At 38.8% G+C, this 27,593-nt stretch overlaps 1 protein-coding gene and 1 long non-coding RNA gene across 2 annotated transcripts in view; both read left to right on the top strand.

The window, feature by feature from the left end:
- Nucleotides 1-27,593, top strand: part of LOC105035790 (G-type lectin S-receptor-like serine/threonine-protein kinase B120) — a 172,390-nt gene that overhangs the window by 92,275 nt on the left and 52,522 nt on the right. The window lies entirely within an intron of this gene.
- Nucleotides 571-1,689, top strand: LOC140858172 (uncharacterized). The gene is made up of 2 exons (XR_012141566.1): nt 571-801; nt 1,479-1,689. It is a non-coding gene; the product is annotated as an uncharacterized lncRNA (long non-coding RNA).

Below are 27,593 nucleotides of genomic sequence, written 5' to 3'. Positions count from 1 at the left end.
TTGCGTAGGAGGCTTAGAGTCCTCGAAGTCTAGCAGAGTACTTTTTAACACTCTTCGTTGGGCCACATGGCTGTTTTCTTTCGTTCCCAAAGCCTCGCGCGTCAAACAGAGGCATCCCCACTAGAGCACTTTTTTCACTCTTTGTTAGGTAATGCAGCTGTTTTCCTTCATTCTCATGACCTCACACGTCAAATAGAGACTTTTCTACGGAGAGATCTCTAATTTAATATATATATATTAGACGAAGACTTGATGCAAAAAGATAACCTTTTTATGTAAAATAATAATAATAATAATATTGAGAAATATGACGTGAATTTTAGACTTGTGGAATAGGAGGTCGCATCTTTCACCCATGGTTTCGTGTCAAACCAAGCCAAAGTTGGTTGGATTCTTATAGATTTTCCGAATGGGACGGGCGAACTTGGCCCCATCAACTGGAAAAATTATTAATTGGACACAGTCCACCACATCATGTATGGCCCACACCAACAAAATCCAACATGCGCAAGGGAAAAAAAATAGAGGGAGGTCTGCACAGCCTCATCCAGCTGCTGGTTAAGAGATTGGTTGGGGAGGCTACCTTTTGTCTTGGACGTACAATGGTTGGAAGAGGGTAAAGAAGGGGATGGGTTGGAGATGGAAACAACAAAAACTGAGAAGAGTCTTGAGAAGGTGATCTCTAGAAAGCCTTACAGATGAGGGGCGAAGGATTTCTGCAGAAAACAATAAGGAGAGGGTGGCGCACGGTAGTAGGAGTCAACAATTAGATATAATATTTGGAAATCTTTCCATCAAAAGGTAATACCTCTCTCTAAAGCTTCTAGGCAACTAACTTGGAAGAATTTATTATGATCCTAATTTAGTTTGAGAGGTTCATATTCTTGATATAATCCTTATTCTTCTAGATTCGGGAACGTGTGTATAAATATTCAAATTAATAAATAAATATATATAATTCATTTTTTATATATTTTTTTGTTTTATATATATATATATATATATATATGAGAAGAGAGGTGTTGCCACCCAAGATTTTTATTTAGAAAGAAGTGATTATATGAGAGAGCTGAGAGGGGTTAGGTTGACCTAAGTCAACCAAGCAGCAAAAGAGATAAAAGACGATCTTGGGAAAATGTTAATGAATCTTTACAGGATATATATGAGTAACCGCTTAAAATTAAACTTAGGTTGTTGGATGATTTTTTAAATCCGTAGTTTAAAATTATCCTCGAGGACGGACGACCAGCTATGCAATGTTTGACAGAGTATCTGATAAAGAGTATTTGCTGTTAGAGCTTCGAATTGGAAGGATCTTCTATTTCTTTCTTTCCACACCAACCAACAGGGCAACAGATGGTAGAAGCGATGACATTCAGGCTTGTTTAGAGATTCTGGGTGGGAGTTGTTCACGCCCCCAAAAGTCCACGCCTGCAATTTTTTGTCAGTATTACTTTTGATATTTCTTCTTTATACAGGAGACCCGGCATACGGAGCAAATGGAACTTTTTCGTGCCATTTTGTCTTCCCTCCACTTTTCCTCTTACACAGGTTGGATTTTGGTGGGCGTGGCTCTGCAGGTGGACCTTGTGCAACCAATAATTTTTAATTTGAAATGCTAAAGTCAACATGAAATTGCTTGCTACTCATTTTGCTTGGCTAGGAGAGACAAAAGACCTTATCGCCTCATCTCGCTTGGTATTTTGCTTGGCTAGGAGAGACAAAAGACCTTATCGCCTCATCTCGCTTGGTTAAGAGCATTAGAGTGGCATGAAGAACAGCAAAGAAACAAAAGAGTAATGGTGTGGCCACTCCTCTATGTCGCCATTTTCTTATTGTCATTATCATCTCATTCGCTCATATGTGCTTCAGATGATAGGCTATCTCCTGGAGAATCCATTTCCCTGGATGAGACCTTAGTCTCCAATGGTAGAGTCTTTGCTTTGGGCTTCTTCCCCCTTGATAATTCCCCTTCTAATCTCTACCTGGTATATGGTACAATAATATTGCTCAGAAGACGATCGTTTGGGTTGCCAATAGAGAAAAACCGATCAATGTTTCGTCAGCGATTCTCACAATCTCAAACGACAGCAATCTCCTTCTCGTGGATTCAAAAGGAAGTGTCTTCTGGTCATCAAATGTCCAGAGCAATGGTTCAACGAAAAATAGTACCCCAGTCGCTGTTTTATTGAATAACGGCAATCTTGTACTTAGAGAAGGCCGTGATACCATTTTATGGCAGAGTTTTGATCACCCGACTGACACCTTTCTCCCTGGCATGAAGTTTAAAATCAGTTACAAGACCCACGAAGCCAGTAGGTTAACATCTTGGAAAGATCCACAGGACCCCTCTTTGGGGAACTTCTCTTATTGTGCTGGTCCTAACACTTCTCTCCAGGCCTTCACGTGGCAAGGTTCCAAGCCTTACTGGCGACACTCGGTGTGGGATGGGAGATCATATTTTGTCGGTGAAGTGACAAATTCCAGCTTTATAACATATGAAACGATCATAGCTACTGCTGATGATGAGATCGATGTGACGTATAGTCTCTCCGATGGGGCACCGAATACTAGGATCAAATTAGACCATTCAGGGCAAATGCAAGTCCTTGGATGGGATTATAGCTCGAATAATTGGATAATTGCTATGCTAGAGCCTTCTAGCACTGTCACACTTCTGATTCGAGATTGTGAATCAAAGATCATGGCAACTGTCGTATATTCATAAAAAATTCTCTTCATAAACATGCAAGGCATCTTATCATACTATCCTAAAATAACAGCAGAATAATTAATCAATAATTTAAATCCAAAATATAACGATCTAAATTTCTTCTTTAATATCTTAATAAATTCAACAATGATTCATAGTCCTTACATCAAATTCAATAAAACTTTCAACCGAAAATAAAAGTATAGAGATTCTGCTTCTGATCACTCTTCCATTCATATCTTGTATCATCTTAATTCCTCAACATCTGTAAAAACAGTAAAATAGGAGGTAATGAGCTAGACAGCCCAGTAAGCAATGATCACTTCTCAATAAATTTCATCAGACATTTAAGTAAATAATCATTTATAGAAAATAAGCACGTAGAGTTCATCAATTCGAAATCAATTTCAATTATGCAAACATAATTCATGCCAAATTCATTTCTTTTTCGAAAATTCAAGTTTCTTTCTAAATTTAATTTCTTTCGTTCTTAAATTCTTTTCGTCAACCATGAGCTATGACCACATTTTTTCTATGGCAGGGTCATAACACCGCGTATCTTCTTGCGGTGAGCTGCGAATCATCTGGCAGCAAAGTCCTTCGAAATCGCTGGTCTCTTTGGCGGTTTGTCGCTGGTCTCTCTGACGACGTAAACCCTCAAGACAAATCAATTGCCAACATATATGCCCCCATTGGTAGGGTCCTTTACATAGTCAGGTTGTCAATTCATAATGTTTCTTATATCATAATTCTTCATAAATCATATTTCATATTCTAATTTCAATAATAAAACATATAAACATATAGTATCGAAATCAATCAATATAATGCATCATAAAATCAATATGTTCAATCATACTTCATCATAACATTTCAAATAAGATATTTTCATAACAAAATACCATTCATCCAATTCATGCATCATTTCACAAATCATGTCAGAAAAATACATTATAATTTACCGATAAATCTAGAAAAAGTAAAATATTACTTATCTCAAACGTATTCTAATAAATCCACATAATTCTATAAATTTTCTTTCAAAAATTTTATTCGTAGATCATATCGCGATATCCCATGATCAAACATTCACAATCCTATACAGAAATTAATTTTTATAATTAGAAAGAATACGAATATCATATTTCAACGGTTTAGATTGGGTCCGATCATCTAATTTTATCTAATCAAAATCTAATTAGAACCTAAACGATCCAAAATTTGACTATCAGATCAAATCGGATTCGAAGTGATAGGACCGAGATTTCTTCATCATTTTTATAAAATCAAGTAGAGAGAGAAAATCAGAGGAGAGAGAATTCATGAGGTACAATTCGAATTGATCAGGTGACACAATCCAACATTACGATTGGTCCAATATCTCGATTGGTGAAATCAACATGATCAAATCAAGTCATTATTAGATCGGCATCATGGATGATCAAATCTAAAGATTCATGGTCTGATCAAGGTGGGTGCCAGTACGTTGTTTGACAATCATAGATCAGGTTTCTTCATTAGAATCAGATCAGAATTATTAAAAGAAATTTCTTCATTCATTAACCTTTTTAGAGAGAGAATCAATCAAGAGAGAGAATATTTTAGAGAGAGAAAATTCTAGAGAGAGAAAACTCATCTTGAATTCTTCAGACAATATGATTCAACAAATTCTGATTGATCGGATCAAATCATGCTGAAATTATCATGTGGACAATTCAATAAAATCATGAGAAATAAAATCTAAAAATACCTGATTTGATCAAAATGGATGTCGGTGTACCGTCTGACGATCACGGATCAAAAATCCATCACGAGGATCATTTAAATTCATCATCATTCTTCTCAAAATTTTAAAAATCTTAGGAGAGAAAAATAATCTATAGAGAGGATTTTAGAGAGAGAAAGTAGAGAGAGAAAATCTAATTTTAGAGAGAGAAAATACCAGTTTAGTTTGAAGAATGAGAGGGAAGAGAAAGAAACTCTCTTTCTCATATTTTATTATTTATATCATTATTTACTAATTAATTTATTTTTTTTTCTTCTTTTCTTTCTTTCTTTTTTTTTCTTTTTTTTTCTTTCTTTTTTTTTCTTTTTCTTCACGGAAGAGAGAGGAGAGAAAATTCTATTTATTAGTATTATATTATTATTATTTTATTTTTCTTCTTCTTTTTCTTTTTCTTTTTTTTTCTTTTTTTTTTTTTTTTTTTTTTTCTTTTCTTTTCCTTCTTTTTCTTTTCTTTTTCTTTTCTTTTCTTTCTTCTTCTTTTCTTTTTCTTTTCTTTTCCTTCTTCTTCTTTCTTCTTCGGGCTCTTCCTGGCCAAAACAAGTGATCGTGAGGTCCCCTCGTTGGATTTTTGACCGGCGGCAAAGCCGGCGTGGGGCGGCCGTCGGCAGGAGCGGGGGCAACTCGCCGCCCGAATGAGCCCAAACCGATGGTCGGCGGTGACCACCAGCATCAGAAAAATGGCAAAAATAAAGATTTCTTTCGTAATAAAATCCGACGCCATTGAGGCTTCTCCGGCGAGCAATTGGACGGCACAGGTCGGTCTTCCGCGGTGGATTTTCCGACGATCTCTATCATTTTGCCCCGGAATTTCTCGATGAGAGGGAGAGAGGAGGGTTCTCCTCCTTAAATAGGGCCGAAAGGAGCTCTTTCCGACTCCGATTGGGAGCCGGCGAGAGGAGGAAGAAGACTCCCTTTGGGAGTCTTCTCCCCTGTTTTCTTCTCTTTTTTTTTTTGGGCTTTGGTGGGCTGGAATTCTTACATGGGCTGGGCCATCACATTCTTCCCCTCTAAAAAAAATTTCATCCTCAAAATTTTTCTTGCTTGAGTCTTCATAGTTTCTTACTTGAATCTCATCCACAAATATTTTAATATTCTAATTCTTGATGTAAATTCATTCTTAAATCATTTCATAAGAAAAAAAGTCGGTACATCAAATATCTATCTGAAATAGAACCATTCATTTTTTTATTTATCAAGATCAACATCTCAAAAATTTTTAATGTTTCAAGATTTTGAAATTATGATCTCATTTTCGGTAAAAATTAATGTTCAATATCTCACGACTCAAATTAAAATCAAATCTATCTCTTGTGAATAGAAGAAGGTCAATGTCTCTATTCTTACATAAGAACTTCATTCATCATCATCATTCATTTTTTTTATTTATTTATTTTAAAATATTAACCAATCTTAATTTCAACCTATCATAAGATAGGAAAACATACTTCTATGAATCATATGATGACATCCCAATCAATCAAAATTCAAAAATATTTCTTATTCGTACTTTCAAAGGTTGAAGATTTATCATTTCAATCTCATTCTCAAACTTTTGATATTTTAATTCTCGATACAACATCATCATTAAGTCATTTCATAAAGATCAATATCACCATTGTTGATTGAATCAATATCACTATTTCTAGTCATCGAAATTTTCTTACTCAAACCCTCAAACTCTTAAATATTCTAATTCTTGAAGTAGATTTTATCATTAAGTCATTCCATAATAAAAATCAATAACTCAAAAATTGATCTAAATCAAAACTATATTTTTCTTATAATCAAAATCAATGTCTCTATTCTAAGTAAGTATATCAATTTTCTTTATCTAAACATTAACAACTCTTAATTAATCGATTCATTATCAAATTAAATTATAAATAACTCCAATTTATCTTTTGTAGAATAATCGTCAATATCAATAGATAACCTCAATCTTTTCTATTCAGTCAGAGAAATAATAATGATCAAAGAGTCCAAACTTCAAATTTTATTATACCCTGGAGATAAATATTTGAGTATAATAATCTAAGATCGAAATCATTATTCGATAAACCATCTCAAATTCTTTCTAATAAATAGAGAATTATAAAATTTAATTCTAGGATAGAGAAAATTTATCTCTAAATATTCTAAATCTAAAATCAAAAATCAAGGATCCACTCATTTCAGAATTAGGATGCTAAATATTTTTTTTTTTAGCATAGTAAACGGAAGTGCTACTTTTGAAAATCACATTAGGGATATCCAAAAATAATTTAAAATTTTAAAATATTATTCTTTCTAATATCAATAAATTTTTTGTATCAAACCATATCATCTATTATAATATTTTAACTCAAAGGGTCAACATTCCTGACTTACTCAAAGTAACCCAAATTACCATGCTTCCGCTGCGCACTCTGATCTAACAATCAAAATTTCTTAAGTTCACTAAAAAAAAAAGTTTGATCAAATTATTTCTTTATCTTATCAATAGAAAAGATCTAAAATTTTAAATTGTAATTGAAGTCAAAGATTAACTTTCGATTCTCATTCATACTTTTACTGGTGTACAATAATCTTGATTAACCCTTGAGTCCAATATCATATTTGAACCATCATATAGATTTACTATAATCAATATGGATCAAATCTTAATTTTCATATCAATTCAATTCGATAATTTTCAAACCAAAAATCCTTATAAGTTAAATCAATGAAAAAAAAATCCTTCGATGCTCCACCAAATTTGGATATAATCAGAATATATAAAAATTTCAAATCATTATTTTTTTCTAAAATTTCTATCATCAGGATCTTCAATATCTATTAAATATCCTTTCATAACAATCATACAAGCTTCAAAAAATCAAATCTCCATTTAATAGTAGATTCAATTAGGGATCTCGTTAACAAAAGCAAAGGAACTCCATATTAATTCTTAAATCCAAAATTTCTAAATTATAAATTCACATGGATCCCTTATTCTGAAATAAATATAAATTAGCTTTTTTATCTTAATCTAAAGATATCAATTTTTTATTAACAACCTCAACAATAATATTGAAAAATCTCTTGATCAACTTAGATACGAAATCTTTAAATTGAAATTTCATACACATCATGTAGTCTCCAAGAGACATAATAAGATCCATTATTTAGATCTAAGAATGATGATTACAGATTCCAGTACGATGAATATCCTATAATCTCAAAATCAATTTCATCAATAAGACATAGATTTTTTTGCAATATCCTCAAATATGTATTCATCCTAATATGCCACTTTATATATAATCCACATACCAAATTCAATTTCGATAAATATTTCAATCAAGCATCATAAGAGATTTTTCTTAGTCCATCCTGGAACAATATTTTATCGTCAAATCTTTATCTTGCCAATAATAGTCAACTTCTCAACTAGAAGTAATATCATAGTATTATTCTCACATTGAATTTGAACTTACGATTCACTTGAATAACCAATGATCAAATTAATAACCACAATGCACAATAAAATTTTAGATCAATCCTTTTGTGATTACTTTCGATCAAGACCTAACTAATCATATCATGATCTATAGATTATCTATCATATTTCAAACTCCATATGTCATAATCTCTTGCGATCCTTTTATACATAATCTCAATGTTTAATCAAAATTTATAAATATTTCTCCCACTACAATCATCAAAGATCTACACTATAATATTCCTGGTGTCTATCCACTTACACCCATTCTATATCTGATTCTATGTTTCATAATTTATTCACTTATGCTCTGATACCACTATAATTATCACGCCCCTGACCCGAGATTGTGAATCGAGGGTCATGGCAACCGCCGCATACTCATAGAAAACTCTTCCCATAAGCATGCAAGGCATCTTATCATACTATCTTAAAATAACAGTCGAATAATTAATCAATAATTTAAATCCAAAACATAACGATCTAAATTTTTTCTTTAATATCTCAATAAATTCAACAATGATTCATAGTCCTTACATCAAATTCAATAAAACTTTCAACCGAAAATAAAAGTATAGAGATTCTGCTTCTGATCACTCTTCCATTCATATCTTGTATCATCTTAATTCCTCAACATCTGTAAAAACAGTAAAGTAGGAGGTAATGAGCTAGACAGCCCAGTAAGCAATGATCACTAATCAACAGATTTTATCAGGCATTTAAGTAAATAATTATTTATAGAAAATAAGCATATAGAGTTCATCAATTCAAAATTAATTTCAATTATGCAAATATAATTCATGCCAAATTCATTTCTTTTTCGAAAATTCAAGTTTCTTTCTAAATTTCAATTTCTTTCATTCTTAAATTCTTTTCGTCAACCATGAGCTATGACCACATTTTTCCTGTAGCAGGGTCATAACACCGTGTATCTTCTTGCGGTGAGCTGCGAATTATCTGGCAGCAAAGTCCTTCGGAACCGCTGGTCTCTCTGGTGGTTTGTCGCTGGTCTCTCTAGCGACGTAAACCCTCAGGATAAATCAATTGCCAACGTATATACCCCCATTGGCAGGGTCTTTTACATAGTCAGGTTGTCAATTTATAATGTTTCTTATATCATAATTCTTCATAAATCATATTTCATATTCTAATTTCAATAATAAAATATATAAACATGTAGTATCGAAATCAATCAATATAATGCATCATAAAATCAATATGTTCAATCATGCTTCATCATAACATTTCAAATAAGATATTTTCATAACAAAATACCATTCATCCAATTCATACATCATTTCACAAATCATGTCAGAAAAATATATTATAATTTATCGATAAATCTAGAAAAAGTGAAACATTACTTACCTCGAACGCATTCTAATAAATCCACATAATTCTATAAATTTTCTTCAAAAAATTTTATTCGTAGATCATATCGCGATATCCCATGATCAAACATCCACAATCCTATACAGAAATTAATTTTTATAATTAAAAAGAATACGAATACCATATTTCAATGGTTTAGATTGGGTCCGATCATCTAATTTTATCTAATCAAAATCTAATTAGAACCTAAACGATTCAAAATTTGACTATCAGATCAAATCGGATTCGAAGTGATAGGATCGAGGTTTCTTCATCGATTTCATAAAATCAAGTAGAGAGAGAAAATCAGAGGAGAGAAAATTTATGAGGTACAATTCAAATTGATCAGGTGACACAATCCAACATTACGATTGGTCCAATATCTCGATTGGTGAAATCAATATGATCAAATCAAGTCATTACTAGATCGGCATCATGGATGATCAAATCTAAAGATTCATGGTCTGATCAAGGTGGGTGCCAGTACGTTGTCTGACAATCATAGATCAGGATTCTTCATTAGAATCAAATCAGAATTATTAAAAAAAATTTCTTCATTCACTAACCTTTTTAGAGAGAGAATCAATCAAGAGAGAGAATATTTTAGAGAGAAAAAATTCTAGAGAGAGAAAACTCATCTTGAATTCTTCAGACAATATGATTCAACAAATTCTGATCGATCGGATCAAATCATGCTAAAATTACCATGCGGATAATTCAATAAAAGCATGAGAAGTAAAATCTAAAAATACCTGATCTGATCAAAGTGGATGTCGACGTACCGTCTGACGATCATGGATCAAAAATTCATCACGAGGATCATTTAAATTCATCATCATTCTTCTCAAAATTTTAGAAATCTTAGGAGAGAGAAATAATCTAGAAGAAGAATTCTAGAGAGAGAAAATAGAGAGAGAAAGTTCAATTTTAGAGAGAGAAAATACCAGTTTAGTTTGAAGAAAGAGAGGGAAGAGAGAGAAACTCTCTTTCTCATATTTTATTATTTATATCATTATTTATTAATTAATTTATTTATTTTTCTTTCTTCTTTTCTTTCTTTCTTTTTTTTTCTTTTTTTTCTTTTTTTTTCTTTTTCTTCACGGAAGAGAGAGGAGAGAAAATTCTATTTATTAGTATTATATTATTATTATTTTATTTTTCTTTTTATTTTTCTTTATTTTTCTTTTCTTTTCCTTCTTTTTCTTTTCTTTTTCTTTTCTTTTCCTTCTTCTTCTTTTCTTTTTCTTTTCTTTTCCTTCTTCTTCTTCTTTCTTCTTCGGGCTCTTCCTGGCCGAAACAGGGGACCGTGAGGTCCCCTCGTTGGATTTTCGACCGACGGCGCAGCCGGCATGGGGCGGCCGTCGGCAGGAGGGGGCGACTCGCCGCCCGAATGAGCCCAAACCGGTGGTCGGCGTGACCACCGGCGTCGAAAAAATGGCAAAAATAAAGATTTCTTCCGCAACAAAATCCGGCGACTCCGGTTGCCGGCGAGCGTGCACACCGGCACAGGAAAAAAATGAGAGAAGAGAGGAAGGGGAGGAGGCTTACCTCTGACGTCGGCGAGGCTTCTCCGGCGAGCAATTGGACGGCACAGGTCGGTCTTCCGTGGTGGATTTTTCAGCGATCTCTACCGTTTTGCCCCAGGATTTCTCGATGAGAGGGAGAGAGGAGGGTTCTCCTTCTTAAATAAGGCCGGAAGGAGCTCTTTCCAACTCTGATTGGGAGCCGATGAGAGGAGGAAGAAGACTCCCTTAGGGAGTCTTCTCTTCTATTTTTTTTTCTCTTTTTTTTTTGGATTTTGATGGGCTGGAATTCTTATATGGGCTGGGCCATCACAAGCACGTGTGACGTATATGGCCACTGCGGTCCTTTTGGGTATTGTGATGGGACTGAATCAGTACCAGCATGTAAATGTATGGAAGGTTTTGAGCCCAAGTTTCAGAGTGATTGGAATAGAGGAAATTTTTTTGGAGGTTGTGTCAGGAGGACAGCCTTGAAGTGGGGTAGTGGGGATGTGTTTTTAATTCTGGGAAGTATGAAACTGCCAGACAAGTTCTTATTTTTGAGGAATAAGACTGTCGGAGAATGCAAAGCTGAATGCATTGCCAACTGTCCTTGTAATGCTAATGCCTATGCCAATTGGAGCATGGGGACTGGTAATGTTTCACGGTGTATGGTTTGGACGGGAGAATTGATTGATGCTGAGATGGGTGGTATTGAAGTAGAGAATCTCTACCTGCGTCTTGCTGGCTCGGAACTGGGTAAGTCTAGTTGCTTCTCTCTCTTTCTCATATTCTTTTTTTTCTCCAGTTTCCTACCACAAGCATGACAATTAGATGACTGAAATAAGGTGATGACTGATGAGATTGGTGCACAACGACCTTCTATTGCCTTCTATAACTCCATTTGAAAGACATCATCATTGCACATTTGGTTCACTATTTTCCTTAAAGATGTGGCATGTATAACTATAAAGGTGGGGTTGGCCGGTTGATGCCTTGATGGGGATAGAAGTTCTAGGACTTTAGTATGTATCTTCGATTATAATGACTCTTATACCAAATGTTTTTAGGGCTATATAAAATCGATAACCTTCCCAACAGATTATTTAGAGTATCTGATGGAGATAATTTTCCATCAAAGATATTGATAACTAAATGAAGATGAACAAGCAACAAGAGTCAAGGTGTTGTAGGATGTGGTGTTTAGAGAAAGTGTAGTTTATGATTGATCCTCTTATTCATTAATGTCAGAAAACATAGGATAGAGTCTTGGACGTTAATGTTTAGTGTGAAACTTTTTGTCTGATCATTAATCTCTTTGTCATGGGAAGAATTGTGTAGTACAGTGCACGCAAGGTGTTTTGAGTATAGAGTTGAACGGCTTGGTGCAGGATGCATATAATTATTGATTGCTCGAATTCATACTTGGCATTCGTTGCTGGGTTTCATAATTGCTGCAACATCTGCAAATATTGATTAGGTTTGATTAAAAAGATATCTATTAGTCTTCTCTTAAGCACCACCTCTGCCCAAATACACACAATGATGGAAAAATACAAGAATTGAAACCCCAAAACTAATAAACAAATAAATAAATCTAGCCGATTAGCCAAATGGACCTTTTTTTTGTTACAAGTAGAGGGACTTAAAGCCCCTGGAAAAGAAATAGGAACAGTAAAATAGAAAGCAACAAGATTAGAAAGAGTGAACTATCAGGCCCTGGACCGCCCAGCAAGGCAAGTGGCCTGCACAACCAGGCCTTGAGAATCCTCGTGTAAGATCAGCTGTAGCTAAGGTGGAAGAGGCATAGATGAGTTGAACTCGATATTTCTAGTCTAGGCTTTCCGAGCAAGCTTGTGTGCCATTATATTTGCTTGTCGATAAACATGAGAAGCCATAAAAACCGTGAGAACCTGTTTCCATTGTACGACATCATTTAACATTGGATGACCTACACAATTTACCAAAAAAAAAAAAAGAATTAATCCAGGATAGAACAACAAATTATGAGTCTCCTTCCAACAGTACTTGAGCTTTCTTAAACTACGGAACTGCTGCTTTCAATCTAGCTTATGCACCAATTTATTCAGCAAATGACACAGCACATGTAAGCCAAATTGCAGCTGCTTTCGACAGTATCCTCTTATCATCCCTAATAACATAGCCAGCTACAAGTTTTCCATTCTTGATAGACCTATCAAAGTTAACTTTGAAAACTCCCAAGGGAGGGGGAAGCTATGCCACCTGACAATAGTTGCACTATTGGATAATAGGAGTAAGAGACAGAACTACCCCTGTACCATAATTGAGTTGCAGAAGCTTGCATATGATGAAGATATAGGTGGTCATCAAGAAAGCATAATAATTGATGCATAATGTGCTGAGGAGAAGTAATAATACATTAAAAAATATAAAAAAAAAATTAGTAATACATCTCAAAATTGGCCATAGTTGATGTGGCACAAACAACCAATTGTAGCTCACTAGGAGCATCCTATGAAGCTCTCACCTTAGCCAACATAGTTCCTGCCATGTGGCCGTTTTGAAAGACATGGAGATGTTCGAATCTATCATCACTTGATTACAGTTGGCTAACAATAGTAGAACAATCTATATAACTGTAAGATATACATCTTGCAATATCTTCTAAACATGAAAGTGGTTATCCGCAATGGCTTTCCTTATATGTTCTAAGATTTTGATCATGATGGGCTCCAATTCTCACTTAGATAAACCACTCTTAAGGTTCCTCCAGGTAAGTTTTAAGTCTTAAGTCTAAAGTCAAGTCTACATGGAGTACAGTGGAGGGAAGCTAAGATTCTAGTAATTCCAAGCTCCCTTGAACTCTGTGAGTTCTCTCTCTCTCCCCCTCTCTTCCTCTCTCCTTCATGGACACACTGACTTTGACTCTCTCCGTGTCTCCATCTTCCACTCGGAACCTTCATTGTTATCTTGAGATGATTTGACTTAAGCATCAGAGGTTGTCCTTATTAGAAATAATCCAACAAGTGGACTTTTGTTTGCGGTGTTTCAGGGCTGACCCAGGTGTTGAAGCAAAAATCTAGCCACCATCAACGACTTTGAGAATTTTGGCTAGTTGCTTAGTTCCTTTGACCACCTTATCCAACTCTCCAACTCATCAATTAGCTTATCATCCTATTTGATCCCATCATCGGAGGTTCCACGTGATGGTGACCACCATGACATCCTAGAAGGCATAAGTGGCATCAATTGTCACTCACCCTAATGTGCCTCTAGAGTCCAATGGCTCTGTATAGAGCCCTCGGCTGGCTTTACTTCCTCCAAAGGTGCAGATGGCCATGGTGGTCATTGCTAACCAATTCCAAATTATGCCTACAGTAGGTCTAAGCATTGGCCATAATGGTGGAAGGCCTACAGTGTTGGGAATAGTGTCCCAAAGTCAATCGTCAGCCTATTGACGGTTGTGCTTCTTTTGTATTAGTACATGAATTATAAATAAATAAAAATTATTTTAGCATTTTTTCATCACAAATGTTTCATCTTCTAATGAACTCCTATGTTGTGGTGAAGTCCTTAGGACTATTTAGACTCGACAAAGGAGGATTTGTCGCTTAGTCCTTAAACCTATTCGCGATCAAATGATACGTTGTTACCAAGGACGACAACGTTTATCGAGCATAGGTCGTTGTGTGCCATATGGGTTGGTTGTCCTCATAATCAAGGAGTGCGGAGACACTGGTATGGCATACAGGTGAGATGTAATGGTACATCTGCACTGAACATGACCAACTCCAGAGCTATTTCTGCTGTCAAGATTTGCTCCGATGGGATATGGGTATAAATGTCCCTCCGACCTGAGACCGCCACGGTGACTTGCAAGCAACTCGCTGCACTTAGGCACTGGACTACCTGAATTTCTAATTCAGTGACAGAAGGCTACTGGGTGTCGTCAAGTACTTGACTTATCGGTGCGTGTGTCAAGATGGGATTGACCACTCCAGTTTAGGAGCTGTGTACAGTCGTATTTTAATTTAGCAAAATCTTGGCCAGGGTAGTCCTAGTGAGGAGTCACAGGACTAATTGAGTTGAGCACGATTCGGATGATCTCATCAAGGTTGACAGTTTAACCCTGAGTCGTCCTAAACACAGGGGTCAAAAGAGATGAATTATACGGTAACCATATTCACGTAGATTCTGAATATTACGATTGCGACTATTCGATCTATCCGATCATCGGGTACCATTGCTAGATGGTCACTTCGATTAGTACAGAAATTGGTTCCTATGCTACCGGCTTAGGTTTGAACCTGCGGGGTCACACACATTAGAGGTTTCTTTCTGATCTAATGGCTGATTATGAGTCTTATGTGTCTAGAACTCTATGATTGAGAATTAAGATTCTCTGATCATGAGTTCCATACATTTTGGGTACCGGGGTCAAAATTTTGAATTTCAAATTTTGAATTTGAAATTTGAACTCTTTGATCAGAGTTTCATATCGATGGTCTCTGATGCCTAATTACCCATCGGATTTGGACTCAATATTTATGAGAGATTTAATTAGTGATTTGATCGTTAATTAACTCAATTTGATTGAGTAATTATTAGATCAAGTCCAATTGAATTGGATTCAGTTTGAATTGACCCAATTAGGTTAAGTGTTGATCTAATCGCTAAGGTGGTTTAGTCCCTGATTTGATCAGGGGTTAGGCTTAGTTAATTTCTGATTTGATTAGAATTTTATTGAGCCTAATTAAGCCTAATTGTGTTGGGTTTAATCTGGTCTAATTGTGCTTAATCTATTTTAATTAGGTTGGCTCAATTTGAATCAAACCACCTTGTTTTAAATTTCCTGTGCCACCCAACTTCCTTGCGTCCATTTGAATTCACGAGAAGAAATTTTCTCATAAATTTTCTCCCACGCAAAGCTCTCTCACGCCCATATTTTTGTGCGCCAATTATTTGGATTAACTTGATTTGTTACCCATCTAAATTCAAAGGAGTTTTAAATTTGAATGGATAACCAAATAACCATGCGCCAGCTTATCCTCTTTTGTGCGCCCCATATTCCACACGAGAAATAGTTTCTCGTGAAAGTCTCCACGCACCACGCCATCTCTTTTTTCTCGCACAAATAGATGAGGATAAGATTGGTTGACACTTGAATTCAAATTTGATTTGAATTTAAGTGAGCAACCACCTCTTCTTATCCACTCACATGCTTTCAACATCTCTTGCGATGTTTTATAAAATGAGAAAGGGAGGGGGCATGGAAAATGAAAGAAAGAAGAGATAAGGAGCGTGGGGAGGTTCTGAAAAAATTTTGAAGTGTTCAAAATTTATCGAGAGGAGAGAAAAAGGAGAGAGAAGTGGGCGCAGGGTTTTTGGTGTGTACCCTAGGATTTCTACCTAGGGTTCGGGAAGTGAGATTGGTGTGCCACGAGTATCGTGAGTCCACCAAATTTTAGGAAGAGATCCATCAGTCTCTCAACCAATCGTGCAGATGATCCAGAGCATCTGAGGAGTTGGCACACATCGATCGAAGGAGTTCGATCAACATCAGCCATCAAAAGGATAAAATCACGAACTAGCATTCGTGAGGAGCCGATCAGATGGGAGCTTCGTGTGGACGATCCGCAGAGGCCAGACACTAGTGTGGCTGTGACATGATGATTAGAGCCCCCCGACGGTAATCAGATTACGGTGATCGACTACCCACAAAAGGTGATGTGTTATGAACATAGTACAGTAAAAAGTTTACTGTTTCAAATTTGAATTTCAAATTTAAATGCATGCTGTTGTATCATATTTAGATTCTAGTGTAGGGTTAATTAATATTAATTAATGAGATTAATTAATAATTTCACTGTAAAATAGTAATTTTAAAAAAGTTTTAAAATTATCATTTTGCCCCTGCACTGAATTTTTGCTTCAAATGGTATCAGAGCATGGGTTCTAAAATATGATATACATATGCATGCGTACATTAAGGTGTAATCTATAAGTTTAAATTTGAAATTCAAAATTTAAAATTCAAAATTTAAAATTCAAAGATTGAAAATTCAAAATTTAAAATTTGGTTGAAATCTCAAATTTGAAATTTGAAATTTGAAATTTAAAATTTAAAATTTGAAATTTGAAATTTAAAATTTAAAATTCAAAATTCAAAATTTAAAATTCAAATTTTAGAAATTTATAATTTGAAATTTGATTGAAATCTCAAATTTAAAATTTGAAAATTAAAATTTAAAATTTAAAATTTGAAATTCAAAATTTAAATTTTAAAATTGATATATTTAGATATACTTGATCCAAGTAGCAAGTAATCTAATTGGGTTGGTTGCCATGGCCGTCCGGTCATAGGAGGAAAGTAGGGTTTAAAGGCCCTCTCTTCCCATTCGATGGGGTCTCCTATGACGGTAGGGGTGCCGATGCAATTATATCCCATGCCAATAAAGCAGTGAAAGAACTTAATTATAAAATTTATCATGAATGTATTAGATTAGATCTAAAAAAAATTCATGATTTATTTTGAGTTATTTTCTGTTATGAAATGAGCAATAGGATTGCTATTTATGAAATGTGCTGACCCATTTATGAAATGAGTCAACACATTTGGTGAACAGAAAATAAAATTTTTTAAAATTTGAAAATTATTTTTGAAATCCCAAACCCTGACCCATCAGCCTAAGTACTTAATTAAAAGAATTAAGTATTGTCTAGTAGGTCTAGAATTATGAATTAAGACCTAAGATAATTGCATAAACTTGTGGGTCAATGGGTTAGATAAATTAGGTCCATAATTGGGTTAGACCTAAGGTTAGCTTAAAAAATGGACTAAATGGAGTAATTGGTCAAATCTAATCAAAAGTTGAATTAGATTAGGTCAAGGATACTCTAGACTCAACTTCAATAGTTGTAGTTGAATGGGTCCATGTCTTTAACTAGACCAAGATGGACTTAATTCATGGCTACGCGGTGGAGCCCTATTTACTAAGTTGATCAAAATTAAAACTAATGAACCGGTTGGTGTCTAAGGTAAGTTCGACAGTTTTGACCAGTGGTTCTTAAGCGGGAGCTACTCGCATTGATTCGATCATTGACGAGTTAATGGCAAATCCCCACCATTGATCTCACTTACCTAGCTAATCTGGTAAGTTAGATTTTGATTAGATCACTTGGTGATTAGAGCTCACCCATGTCATTAGGTAAATTAGTGTGACTGATTTAGGTGCTCCTAATGCCAGCTTTAATTAAATCCTTTTTAATCTGACTTGGTGAAGTCAGTGGGAGGATTGAAATTGGCTGGATGATTTCTTCTCTACTATCCTTTAATAAAATCCTCAAAAATTATTAGGTCCTTAAAATGATTAAGTTATAATGATAACTAAGTCAATGCCTCCCATTAAGTGAGTGATAATGAGTCCATTAGTTCAATGATCATTGGAGGCCCAAAGGCCTGGTGCTCATTGGCTAATGGAATTATCATTCATAATATGATAATTTGGTTGAGTCTTTCTGATGGTGGTTAGGTTGGTCGGCCAAAGTCGGGCCTGATCATTTATTGGTCTGATTCACCAAATTAAGTCATGTTAATGGTTGGACCTAACCAGATCTTTTCAGTGGAGGCCAAAGCCTACTGATTAGGTTCTGGGGCAAAATCAATTACTAGAAGTTGTTTAGAGAAATAACTGGTTAAGAACCTACCCATAGATGCACATGGGTTGACCAACCAAAGTTGGGCTCGTGTGTAGTTTGTGTGGATTCTAGTACCCATTAAGGAATTAAAGTAATTCCTCGAATTGGAGGTTGAGGCTACCAGTTCGTAAAAATATTAGAAAAAACTTTAGACTAAAGTCCAAGTCTTTAGGATTAATTTATGTACTAATAGAGGTCTGATTTTCCTTTATACAGCTATGGCCATCACCCTGTCACTCCGATCATTATTAGATAATGACAAGCTCATGAGACCTAATTTCGATAGCTGGTATCGAAAATTGAAAATCATCTTTGAGCATGAGTGGATCCTTTAAGTAGTAACGGATCCAGCACCTGAGGAGCCAGCTTCGAACGCTAGTAAGGCGATCCGAGACACTTACCAGAAGTGGCTCAATGACCGCACCACCGTCCGATGTATTATGCTGGCAACAATGAATGACGAGTTCAGCCACAGGTTTGAGAACGCCCAGCCACAGGAGATGCTTCAAATGTTGAACGACTCCTTTGGCACGCCTGACAACGTTGAAAGGCACAAAACTAGTTATGCCATTTTCAATGCTCGGATGAGGGATGGGGCCTCAGTCACTGATCATGTACTGTACATGATCGAAATGATTGAGCGCCTAAGCAAATTGGGTTTTTCTCTGCACGAGCAGCTCAGTAAGGATGCGATCCTTAATTCTTTGCCCAAGTCCTTCCTCCCATTCCTTACTCATTTTCGAATGATAAAGCCTGCGGTAAACTACCACGGGTTGTTGGGGTTGCTGTAGAACTTTGAGAAGGATCACCAGCTCCATAAGGAGTCGGTGAATGTAGTGGGAGGGTCTTCTTCTCATCGTCGACCCTTTGGGAAGGAGAAGAAGAACAAGAAGAAGAAGAACAAGAAGGTGCAGCCTCATGCTGGGACGGTTGCACAGGGTCAGACCAAGAAGCACAAGCCCGATTAGAGCCAGGCGGAGTGCTTCTTTTGCAAAAAGCAGGGGCATTGGAAGAGGAACTGTCCTCAATACATTGCCTCCGTGGACCTGAACAGGCCGAAGAAGAAGCAAAGTAATTATATGATAACTCCTTGCAACTTTTTCATTTGTGATACTACTGCTTGGGTATTAGATACCGAAAATCCTTATCATATTTGTAATTCGATGCAGGATCTGCAGGTCAGTAGGAGATTTGATGAAGGCGAGAGGTTCCTGAACGTTGGAGATGGAAGCAAAGTTTTAGTTCTAGCTTTAGGAATCATGAGTCTTGTAATCAATTCTCGTAACGTAATTATGAGTGAATGTCACTATTGTCCAAGCTTTTTATTAAATATTATTTCTGTAGGCCTTTTGGCCATGTACAGTTATAATTTTTTAATAAAAAGAAATATTTACAATATCATTTTGAATGGTGTTACAATGTTTGTTGGATAATTAAATAATAAAATTTACTTACTATCATAGCTTGTTAATGTGGTTCAAAACTTCGGTAAACGCCCTAGAATAGATAATGTGTCAGAAGTCTACCTTTGGCACTGTAGGCTAGGTCATATCAATAAGAACAGGATAAACAGGTTGGCTCAAGAAGGAATTCTTGAGCTTAGTGATTGTGAATCACTTCCAACCTGTGAGTCTTGTCTTCTTGGAAAGATGACCAAGTCACCTTTTACTGAAAAAGGTGAGCGAGCCAGTGAACTCTTGGGTCTGGTACATTCTGATGTATGTGGACCTATGAGCTCAAATGCAAGAGGTGGATATTTCTACTTCATAACCTTCACAGACGACCTATCGATGTATGGGTATGTCTACTTAATGAAGCATAAGTCGGAGTCGTTTGAAATGTTCAAACTATTCCGAAATGAGGTAGAAAAATAAATTGGAAAGTGTATTAAAATTCTTTGATCTGATCGAGGAGGTGAATACCTTTTCAATGAGTTTCTGACGTATCTAGGAGAGAATGGGATTCTCTCTCAGTGGATTCCTCCTGGAATACCACAGCATAATGGTGTGTCTGAAAGGAGGAATCGGACCTTATTGGACATGGTTCGATCTATGATGGGGTTTGCTGGTCTGCCGATCTTCCTTTGGGGATATGCACTTGAATCGGCTTGTTACCTTCTAAATAGAGTTTCAAGTAAGTCTGTAGCCAAAACACCATATGAGATATGGATAGGACGTAAGCCAGTACTCTCGCACCTTAGGATTTGGGGGTGTCTGGCTTATGTTAAATGTTTAATTACAGACAAGCTTGGACCTAGGTCTGACAAGTGTAATTTTATAGGGTATCCAAAAGAGACCAAAGGGTATTATTTCTACCTTGCTGATGAGCAAAAGCTGTTTGTCAGCCTTAAGGCAATCTTTTTAGAAAAGGAGTTCCTTAGTGAAGGAACTGTTGCCTCTAAGGTCGAGCTTGATGAAGTTCGACAGGTGAAAAAACCGACACATGTTACTGAACCTGAACCGAATTTGATTAGATCAGATCCGGAGCCCATTGATTATGCACCCTTAAGGCGGTCTGGTAGAGTACTACATCAACCGGACAGATACTATAGTTTCTTGATCCGATATGGCGATCCTGTCGAACTTGATGAAAACGATGAGGATCCGATCACCTACATGGATGCAATGCAGAGACCTGACTCTGAGAAATGGCTAGAGGCCATGAAATCTGAAATGGAGTCCATGAAGGTCAACGATGTGTGGACATTGGTTGACTCACCCGAAGGAGTGAAACCCATAGGGTGTAAGTGGGTCTTCAAGAGGAAGAGAGGCGCAGACGGAAAGGTGGAGACCTATAAAGCCCGTCTGGTTGCCAAGGGATATCGTCAACGTTATGGTATAGACTATGATGAGATATTTTCTCCTGTGGCAATGCTCAAATCCATTCGGATTATGCTTGCGATAGCTGCCCATCTAGACTATGAAATCTGGCAGATGGATGTGAAGATAGCTTTCCTAAACGGAGAGCTGGACGAAGAGGTGTATATGATACAACCTGAAGGGTTCACATCCACAGATGAGTCTAAGGTATGCAAGCTACAAAGGTCCATTTATGGACTTAAGTAGGCATCTCGAAGTTGGAACATATATTTTGATAGGACGATCAAAATGTATGGCTTCGTTAAGAACGGAGAAGAGCCCTGCATTTATAAGTGGGCTAATGGTCCAGTAGTAGCATTTCTTGTATTGTATGTGGATGACATTCTCTTAATCGAGAATGATATCCCTGCATTACAGGGAATAAAGATTTGGCTATCGTCACAGTTCTCCATGAAGGATCTGGGAGAAGCTTCCTACATCCTAAGGATGAAGATCTATAGGGATAGATCCAAAAGGTTGCTTGGCTTATCCCAGTCCATGTACATTGATACTATGCTGAAAAGGTTCAGCATGGAGAATTTCAAGAAAGGCTATCTATCGATAGGCCATGGAATTTCTCTCTTGAAAAGGGATTGTCCGACAACACCTCAAGAGAGAGAGCGTATGGGTAGGATTCCATATGCTTCGATAGTGGGATCTATCATGTACGCCATGACATGTACACGACCAGATGTGACATACTTACTAGGGGTAGTGAGTAGATACCAATATGATCCAGGAGAGAATCACTGAAAGTTTGTTAAAACCATCCTGAAGTATTTAAGAAATATTAAGGATCAGTGGCTTGTATATGGTGAATCGGACTTGAGACTTATAGGGTTTACAGACTCTAGTTTCCAGTCTGATCGCGATGACAGCAAGAGTGTGTCAGGATTTATTTTTACCCTTAATGGTGGGGCTGTCTGCTGGAAGAGTTTCAAGCAGCACACTATGGCTGATTCAGTATGCGAGGCAGAGTATATTGCTGCATCAGATGCTGTCAAAGAAGCGGTGTGACTGAGAAAATTTATCACCGAGCTCGGAGTAGCACCCTCCCTTATTGGTACAGTTTTGCTCTACTGTGACAGCTCTGGAGCCATTGCTCAGGCGAAGGAACCGAAGGCACACCAGCGGATGAAGCATATTCTGCACCGCTACCATCTCATCCGGGAGATTGTGGATCAAGGTGACATCGACCTTCAGAAGATCGACGGGAAGGAGAACCTGACCGACCCATTCACTAAAGCCATTGCGGTGAAGGAGTTCAACGACTACAAGTCGAAGATGGGTATTAGATACTGCACCGATTGGCTTTAGGCCAAGTGGGAGATTGTTGGAAATAGTATCCCAAAGCCAATCGTCAGCCTGTTGACGGTTGTGCTCCTTTTGTATTAGTCCATGAATTATAAATAAATAAAGTTATGTTGGTATTTTTTCATCACAAATGTTTCATCTTCTAATGAACTCCTGTGTTGTGGTGAAGTCCTTAGGACTATTTAGACTCGACAAAGGAGGATTTGTCACTTAGTCCTTAAACCTGTTCGCGACCAAATGATACATTGTTACCAAGGACGACAATGTTTATCGAGCATAGGTCGTTGTGTGCCATATGGGTTGGTTGTCCTCATAACCAAGGAGTGTGGAGACACTGGTATGGCATACAGGTGAGATGTAATGGTACATCTGCACTGAACGTGACCGACTCCGGAGCTATTTCTGCTGTCAAGATTTGCTCCAATGGGATATGGGTATAAATGTCCCTCCGACCTGAGACCGCCATGGTGAATTGCAAGCAACTCACTGCACTTAGGCACTGGACTACCTGAATTTTTAATTCAGTGATGGAAAGCTGCTGGGTGTAGTCAAGTACTTGACTTGTCAGTGCGTGTGTCAAGATGGGATTGACCACTCCAGTTTAGGAGCTGTGTACAGTCGTGTTTTAATTTAGCAAAACCTTGGATAGGGTAGTCCTAGTGAGGAGTCACAGGACTAATTGAGTTGAGCATGATTCGGATGATCTCATCAGGGTTGACAGTTTAACCTTGAGTCATCCTAAACACAGGGGTCAAAAGGGATGAATTATACGGTAACCATATTCACGTAGGTTCTGAATGTTACGATTGTGACTATTCGACCTATTAGATCATCGGGTACCATTGCTAGATGGTCACTTCGATTAGTACAGGAATTGGTTCCTGTGCTACCGGCTTAGGTTCGAACCTGCAGGGTCACACATTAGAGGTTCCTTTCTGATCTAATGGCTGATTATGAGTCTTATGTGTCTGAGACTCTATGATTGAGAATTAGGATTCTCTGATCATGAGTTCCACACATTTTGGATACCGGGGTCAAAATTTTGAATTTCAAATTTTGAATTTGAAATTTAAACTCTTTGATCAGGGTTTCATATCGATGGTCTCTGATGCCTAATTGCCCATCGAATTTGGACTCAATATTTATGAGAGATTTAATTAGTGATTTGATCGCTAATTAACTCAATTTGATTGAGTAATTATTAGATCAAGTCCAATTAAATTGGATTCAGTTTGGATTGACCCGATTAGGTTAAGTGTTGATCTAATCGCTAAGGTGGTTTAGTCCCAGATTTGATCAGGGATTAGGCTTAGTTAATTTTTGATTTGATTAGGATTTTATTGAGCCTAATTAAGCCTAATTATGTTGGGTTTAATCTGGTCTAATTGTGCTTAACCTATTTTAATTAGGTTGGCTCAATTTGAATCAAACCACCTTATTTTAAATTCCCTGCGCCACCCAACTTCCTTGCGCCCTTTTGAATTCACGAGAAGAAATTTTCTCGTGAATTTTCTCCCACGCAAAGCTCTCTCATGCCCATATTTTTGTGCACCAATTATTTGGATTAACTTGGTTTGTTATCTGTTGGTGCAAAAATCTGCCTGCGTCGGAGAAGCTGGAGTCGAGGGAGTCGCAGTTACCGTCGGAACCTGCAAAAGAAGTTTAAACCGGAGGTGGGGTTGCTCCGGCAAGACCCTTCGATGCTCAAGTCAGTTTTCTGCTTCAACAAGAATGGAGTGCTCGAACGAAAATTTTAGCAGAGTTTCAGGATAGAATTTTGAGCTTAGAGAATAACGTATCTGGGGTCCCCCTTTTATAGACGGGGGGGCAAAGGATTGATAGCGACTGTTTATGATCGCCTCGTCCTGGGCCGTACGGGGCCAGGAGGAATTTATCATGAGAGTAATGGGGTGGAGTCATGGCTGTCACCATGGCTCGCCATGTGGAATCAGTTGCAGGGAGTGGAGCGGCGTTTGTTATCGCGACTTGCCAGGAAGTGGTGGAACTGCACAGGATCCATCGCAGGAAGTGGAGCAGAATCATGGCCATTACTGCGGCCTACCAGGGAGTGATGGAGCCGCGTAGGGTCCACCGCAGGGAGTGGAGTAGAGTCATGGCCGTTACTGCAGCCTGCCAGGGAGTGATGGAGCCGCGTAGGGTCCGCCGCAGGGAGTGGAGCAGAGTCGTGGCCGTTACTGCGGCCTGCCAGAGGGCCCAGACTTGTCGGCCGAAGTTCAGTTGGAGTCTAATTTCCGCAGAAGCCCGGATGGAGATCGTTTGTTGAGGAATCTCGGCCGAGACCTTCAGTAGGAGTTCAGGACGGAAGTCCGTCTCCTGTGGGAGCCCGGACAAAGCCTACCTGTAGCTGGAGTCGGAGGTGAAGTCCGGCTCTCGTAGGAGCTCGGACGAAGTCTTCCTGCAGTCGAAGTTGGAGACGGAGTCCGGCTCCCGTAAGAGTCCGGACGAAGCCTACTCATGATTGAAGTTGTGGACGGAGTCTGGCTCCCGTAGGAGCCTGGACGAGGCCTGCCTGTAGTTGGAGTCGAAGATGAAGTCCGGCTCCCGTAGGAGTCCGGACGAAGTCGTCCTGCAGTCGAAGTTGGAGATGGAGTCTAGCTCCCGTAGGAGTTCGGACGAAGCCTACCCATGATTGAAGTTGTGGGTAGAGTCCGGACAAAGTCTGCCTGTGATTGAAGTTGTGGGCGGAGTTCGGCTCCCGTAGGAGTCCGACCGAGATCTGCCTGTAGTTGGAGTCGAAGATGAAGTCTGGCTCCCGTAGGAGCCCAGACGAAGTCGTCCTGCAGTCGAAGTTGGAGACGGAGTTCGGCTCCCGTAGGAGTCCGGACGAAGCCTACCCATGATTGAAGTTGTGGGCGGAGTCCGTCTCCCGTAGGAGCCCGGACGAGGCCTGCCTATAGTTGGAGTCGGAGATGAAGTCCGGCTCCTGTAGGAGTCCGGACGAAGTCTTCCTGCCGCCATAGGTCGGACGCCGGTAGAATCCCTGAGGGGTCACTCCTGACATGAACTTCGACTGGGGGGGTTTTACACCCAACACCAGTCCCCCTACTTTCGAGTTCGAGTTTCGATCGAAGGAAGTACAGGAAATTTTTACAGCCGAAGTCATTTCCTTGAATTCTGCACATGACCACCCTCAAAAATCTTGGCATTTAATACGCGCGTGCTGGAACCTTTTTCCGATTAGGGCGATCCGAAGAGTCCTTTCGGGACTCCCACCAGGGCGTAATCCTAAGCGTCACGCCATAATGGTCCTTGAACGGTTAGCCCTATGCCACGGTGAGTGGGACACGTGGCGGGCACTGGTTGACCCAAGAATATCTGCCACCATAACTGCGTCAGGCCCGGCTGCTTATTTAAGCCCCCGCCTTTCCTCCAGGAGCTTCACTTCGCCTGAGGGTCGACACCTTTCTTCCGCCCGAGAGTTTAGCCACTCAGCCACTCCATCAGTGCCCTTTTCGACTTCGAGCGCCCTTCACACCAGTCTTTGCCATCTCCGCCGGCTCTCCTCCGTCTTCAGTCCCCCGAGTCTCTCCGAGGGGTTCTCCCACCGGGGCCTCCACCCCGGAGGCCAACCTCAAGAGGATGCTACGGACCAGGAAGAGTGTGAGGAGGAGAACAACGGCCTGCGAGTTCTCTGGCTGTCAAACTGTTACCGAGGGTTCTCGTGGCCTTAAAGGGGGCTCGAGGGAGAATTCCTTCAACAACAGGGGTTTAATAACGGGGACAACCAGTGAGGACATTCTGCCTGAGAGTTTCGGAGTAGCTGAACGGGGCGACACCGGTCAAGGGGGCAGAGTTGTCGTCACAAGCTGTGGCGGGATTTTTGACGTCATCGGGGTCGAGGGACCAGAAGCGGTCGGTGCCGACAGTGGGGCAGTAGAACTTATTGCGGGGACGGTGGAAGTAGCGCATGCCGACCTTGCCGGAGTACCTAGGATGGTGGTCATCGTGGAGCACATGGTGGTGGCGCATGCCTCCAGCGCCATCGCGGCCTCCGAGGTACCTTCGGTTCTTCTTGAAGCAGGTCGTCGTCGCCGCTGCCGTTGCCTTCGCTGCCCCCTGAATTCTATCCCATTCTTTTTCCCCTAGGGTTGGGGTTTCGACGATGGAGCGAAACGAGGAGGGGGGCGAGAGGTTCATCACACGCACTGGAAAATATTGCTGAGAAGGACGGAATCGGGAAGAGAAGTCGACAGCTTGAAGTGGTCTCCAGTGTATCCCTTTCGAGTCTTGTAGTAATATTTTTTTTTTCTGGCCCTCCGGGTCTTGTAATGCTCATCTTGTTAATCGAAAAATGAGAAGAAGATTTTTTTACTTCGTCCGCACCTTGCGTCGAATTGCTGCCTGCCAAATTTCTTTCCTTTACCATTGTTATTGTTGGATTCCCTTCTCTCTCTTTCTCTCTTCTTTTTTTTTTTTTTTGATGTCGTCCGGAGGTTACTGGTTGTTGCCACATCGGCTCGCCTTTCCAGTTATCCTTCTTCTTCAGCCTTGATGGCTCTATAAGGCATATTGAATAATATGAGAAGGGAATTTTCTGCTACCTCTTTTACTCATGTGTTGAATTATCGCTTGCCGAGCTTCTTTCGGCCTTTGCATCATTCGGAGGTACCCGATTGCCATCGCATCGACCCATCCTTTTGTCCATGGCCACAGATTTGCCTGGGGCTGCTCGAGTTTGGCGCCCCCCATCAGGGCTCGAGCTCGGAGGTCTGAGCTTCTCATCACCCTGAGGGAGTCATCTTATCTCGGACTTGCGTTGAGAGAGAGCTGGGGTTCTTGATAAGAACACCAATTCCTGCTGAGACGAGGTTCTCTGCATCTTTGGTGCTGTTTGTTTTCCATTCATCGCTGACGTAGTCCATCGCTTTCCTTTTTAACTCCTCTCCCC

This window comes from Elaeis guineensis, chromosome 5, assembly GCF_000442705.2.
Source record: "Elaeis guineensis isolate ETL-2024a chromosome 5, EG11, whole genome shotgun sequence".
Lineage (NCBI taxonomy): Eukaryota > Viridiplantae > Streptophyta > Magnoliopsida > Arecales > Arecaceae > Elaeis > Elaeis guineensis.
This window is presented reverse-complemented; position numbering and strand designations above follow the sequence as displayed.